This window comes from Cebus imitator, unplaced genomic scaffold (assembly GCF_001604975.1).
Source record: "Cebus imitator isolate Cc_AM_T3 unplaced genomic scaffold, Cebus_imitator-1.0 Scaffold389, whole genome shotgun sequence".
Lineage (NCBI taxonomy): Eukaryota > Metazoa > Chordata > Mammalia > Primates > Cebidae > Cebus > Cebus imitator.
Genome location: NW_016107704.1, coordinates 1,883,304 through 1,888,203, shown reverse-complemented (window position 1 = coordinate 1,888,203; position 4,900 = coordinate 1,883,304). Strand labels below are relative to the sequence as shown.

The window sequence follows — 4,900 nt, the reverse complement described above, 5'->3', positions numbered from 1 at the left end:
GTGGAGACATCGGAGGAGGAGCTGCTGTTGCTGTTGTTGGTCTGGGCCCTCTTTATGTATAAGTTTAGTAGCTTCATCTTGCTCCCTGTGAGCTGTGCGAGGTGAGGTTTCAGGTCTTCTCCAATTACGGAATAAATCGCCACTAAGCAAAACACGCTGGCCTTACGCACACTACTTTTGGTGTTGTCATAACCCTGCAGCAAGCCTGGGATGATGTCGGCGAGGAGCTGCAGCAACGACTCCTTGGCGATCCTCTCGACGACTTTGGTCTGCATCTTGATGGCAGCAAGGTTGATGGGATAGTCAGCCGTCTCGATGATGGGGCAGAGCACCTTGATGCACTGCTCCGGGTGGATGGAACTGGCCAGTGTGGACGCAGCCTCCTCAGCCGCTCTCACCACCTCCTTATGGGAGTCTTTGTGGGCTTCCAGAGTCTTCATAATTGTCAGCTCAGCGTAGTTTTTAAATCTTGCTGGTTGATTTCTCAGAATTTCCCTCAAAACTCTCAATGCCAGTGCTCGAATTGAATGGTCTTTGTCTCCAAGGGTCTCCAGCAGCAGGAGCAGAATGGTCTTGAAGTGCTCCCAGACGCCAAGGCTGTCTTCCCGTGTGATTTTGAGCAGCTCCAGCAGGGCTCCTTTCCGTTCCTCCACCCGCTCGTTGTGGTTGGACAGCTCTTCAGAAGGTCAGCCACCAGGTCAGAATGGTCGATGGGCACATCTCGAAGCTGCTCCATGTCGTCATCGAACACAGCCCCCTTCAGGGCGGTCTTGTCGTAGGAGTTGATGGCATCTGAGTAGGGGTACGGGTTGTACTCTCGCGCCCATGGCCCCGGGAAGGCACGTGGAGGCTGGGTGCTGAGTAGCGAGGTCTTGTTATCCAGAGCTGTCCGGCCTCCTTCTACCTCGCTGCCCCCCGCTGGGCCCTTGGTGGCAGGAGAGGCAGCGCCCCCATCGCGGGACACAATATCACACTCCTTTTTGCCATCTCGTTTAATTGGCTCATTCAGATCCTCTTGGCTTCGAAACTAAACTTTTCAATGGCTTCTGTAACTCCAAGTAGAGAACTATAGATTTCTTCAGAGTTCATTCAGGTTCTCTGTATCATAGTCCAGCATGCTTGGAGACAGACCCCCATGGGAACAGTTGGTGGGTGAGGCCAGGGGGCTGGTCCTGCTGCTGGTGTGTCGGGAGGGTGTCTGGCCAATCGTATTGCTTGGAGAGCTCACACTGATGTTACTGGAATTCTTGAGGTGGTTATGCAGGAGTTTGGTGGCACCATCCTGGAATGTTTTTGGCAAGGCACCAAGTAACATGGTAAATTCAGGAGTATTCAATTCAGACAGAGAGATTAGCACAATTTGTGCTGCCTTTCTCACGTCTGAACTCTTTGGTTCTGTTGTCCAGGTTACGATTCTAGAAACAGCAACCCTTGTCTCACTAGAGTTTACAAAATCTGTTGGATCCATCTGTCTGGCCAGAGACTCAATATATTTCAGGATTGCAACTTTGACCTTGAGGTTTGGAGTTTGAGTTTGATCCACAATAAATCTCATCAAAATGTTAAATTGTTGATCAAATGGAAAGGAGTCTCTGGTGACATCTAGAGCCTTTTGGACTTTTGCTTGCATAGATCCAAGTAAATCTGCTCCCATTTTCTTAAGTAATTGTGTGAGAAGAACAAAAAGCCAGTCTTGCAAGTCATCCTTATGAATTATTATAAAATCCACAAGAGTCTCCAAAAACATACTGAAAACTCTTGCTATGAGGATCAGCAAACATCCGGGTGAAAATCTCACACAATCTTTTCAGTTCAATTCGACTCAGTGTTCTTTGGCTCTTCAGTAGGTTCTGCAGGCTCAGAAGCCCTTCTTTCCTATCTGACCAGTTTGAATTAGCACAGTGGTTGAGAACTGCTGCTACATCCTCGGTCTGCTGCAGATAATGGGGAATGCCACCATTCCTGGAGCCATACGAGTGCTCAGGGCAAACACTTGAGGCATCACTGTTGGCATCATCGTCAGAATACATCCCATACGGCTCATACCTCCTCCTCACAGGCTTCTTCTTGCTCCTGGAGTCTCCTAACAGCAAAGCATCAGCAACAGCAGCTTCAAGATCTGTACTTGTGCTCAAAACTCTCATGGCATTCACAGAACCAGGTATTCTTCCTGGCTGGCCAAGCCCAAACCAATCTAATCCTATTCGGTTTGGACTTGTTTCCCAGCTACATCCCTGGCTCCTGGGAATCTTGCTTCGCTTTTCTGAAGATGGTGTCACAGGCGGGCCTTGTGAGGAGCCCCCAGCAAGTCCACCATAACTACTTCCCAACAATTTTCCTGGAGAACTTGACCGGCTGCCGGCACCAGCAGGATTAGCAGATCTGGATCGCTGGGACTGTGAAACCACTTTAGCGCGACTGTGGCCCAGTTATCAGAAGGTGTAGAGGCGACGTTGGTGGCACTCCCAGAGCTTTGCTGTCTTGTGCGGATCCGACCTAAGGATGCATATGAGCCTGGAGGCAAAGCCGCTGCGGAGCTGAAAGGCATCGTTCCCGAAGATGAGGAGACTTTGGATTTGGCACTGGCTGCTGCGTTCACATCAATGTCACTTCGAGATCGCTGAAGGGACCCAGTCGTTGACACAGATTTGGTACTAACTGTAGAACGTCTAGACGTGGTACTTCCAGTAGGACTTCTTTTGGCAGACAGCGGCCGATTTAGACTCTCGAGAGCTGGAAGACGAGCGATCAGACTGAGGCAGAGACACGATGCTGTTTGAGTTCTTCAGGTGGGACTGCAGGGCTTTTTGGTAGGAGGACTCCAAGGTGTGGTATAAGTGCTCTGCTTCTCCGCTGAAGTGACTGTGAAAACCCCAGTAACATTTTCTGGCTTCCATTCTTGCTTCAGAATCAGCATCGTGTATTCCTTTCTTTACTGTTTCCGCTAATACTGATATGTGTCGTTCTAGTGAATGCGTCTGCCATTCTTGTAAAAGCAAATCTAAAAATTCAAAACAGCGCCTTCTAACTACGATGGACTTAAGAGGTACAGTTGCTTGTTATGACAGGTATTAACCTAGGGATGTGTGTGTGCCGAATAATTAACTAACAGCTACAACACCAGACGTGGCCATAATTTTGGCGTGACCCTCACTTTTTTTTTTAACGGGAAAAAATGATGGGTATATATATTGTGCTGTTTTTGTAGTATGCTGCTGGTATGATAATAAAACAAAACAGTACAGTAGATGCCAAGTAAGAAAACAAGCTATAGAACTCCATGGATTTTTTCTTTTCTTTTTTAAGACAGAGTCTCGCTGTTGTCCAGGCTGGAGTGCAGTGGTGCGATCTCAGCTCACTGCAACCTCCACCTTCTAGGTTCAAGGGATTCTTCTGCCTCAGCCTCTTGAGTAGCTGGGATTACAGGCATGTGCCACCACTCCCGCATAATTTTTTTTATTGATACTATTTATTACAGTAAATTAGTTGAATGTGAAGTTTTGGATAGCTTGAATTCACCATTTTCTTATGCACAAGTGGGCATTTTTCTCATTTACAAATGGGCATTTCTCTTTGGCATCCATTAAGTATTTGCCCAGATATTGGCCTCTGTCAGATATTTAAAAAATCATCCTAGTTTCTATTAAACAAAAATAAAAGTGATTCTATGGAGAGTGATTGTGTGATTACCAAACATATCTGATGTTAAATGTCATTAAAGTGCTGTTTGATGATCTCTGTCAGTTTGTGCTAATTAAGACAGAGAGGGCTGGGATTTTATAAATCCCAAGAGTCTTATCTGAACAGTCTGCATATAAAAGTTGTTTTTAGCCTTGTGAAGGGTATCCATGAAGCCGTGGACTTCTGCATTCTTGTCTTTGCTGGTCAATAACAGCCATCTTTCCAACTGTCATCTTTCATGCTACCATAGGTTTTAGGAGCTGGTAAGGATCTGCGAACAGGTTGTGCCAAGTTTGCTGTGAGACACTGGTATGCCCCCAGCAGAAGGGGCACTGGGTCTGGGCAAGCCACTTCTCATTGCAGTTGTCCCTGCAGGTCTGGTTAGAGTAGTGCTGTTGATATTGCTGGGAGGATTTACTGAGACTGTGTTCGGAACCACAGGAGGCCCAGGTGAGGAGGTGGTTTGTGCTAGCTGTGTTATTTCTTGGATATCAGGAGAACCAGAGCCATGATTACTAAATGCTTTCACTGGTTGCGGAAGAGCCAAAGGAGATGGTGCTGCAGGGAAACGGAATTTGCCTGGAGAAGGTATGGCTGAAGCCTGAGGCTGCATGCGAATAAATGATACAGGGACAGATTTTTTTTTTTAATTGACATTCAAATTAAAATATGAATGTCCAGTTTGGAGGAGGCTCCCACACGGTTCCGCTCCAGTGGAATGTTGAACATTTGCTCATCCACCTCCCTCATGGACATGTGACCTCTAAAAATGGCAGCCACGGTTATGTAGCGGCCATGACAGGAAAAGTGGTCCGGCTTATTGTGTCTTTCCTCCCTCACACCACCAGCGCTTCAGCATCTTCACCTTCAGCTCTGTGGACCCTACAGCTGTGAAGCAGGCCCTTAGGGGACCGGTATCTGCACTGCAGCGTGTCAGTCTGCCAGCCTGCTGAGACACCGTCCTGTGTGGTAACCTGCCCTGATCTCAGCCGAAGAAGAAGTAGTTCCGACACCAGTTTTCAGAACACTACTGCTAGTGCTTCTAGCAAAGGCCCCATGATTCTACTCCAAGCCACTAAGGACCCTCCAGAAAAGCTCCGTGTTCCTGCAGACTCAAAGCTTCTGTGGGTGGCAGGTCTTACTGGGACCTTGATCCTTGGAGCCTTGTTAGTATCCTACTTGGCTATCAGGAAACGGATGAATTACCCCAACCAAATGT

General features: G+C 47.6%; 1 pseudogene across 1 annotated transcript in view; it reads right to left on the bottom strand.

Moving 5' to 3' along the window:
* Positions 1-4,437, bottom strand: part of LOC108289054 — a 25,490-nt pseudogene extending 21,053 nt beyond the window's left edge. Inside the window, exons 1-2 of the transcript XR_005196828.1 lie at positions 4,383-4,437; positions 1-3,343 (exon numbers count right to left, since the gene is read on the bottom strand). The product of XR_005196828.1 is annotated as a CLIP-associating protein 1-like (transcript). The remainder of the gene's footprint in view (positions 3,344-4,382) is intronic.
* Between the last annotated feature and the right edge of the window lie 463 nt (positions 4,438-4,900).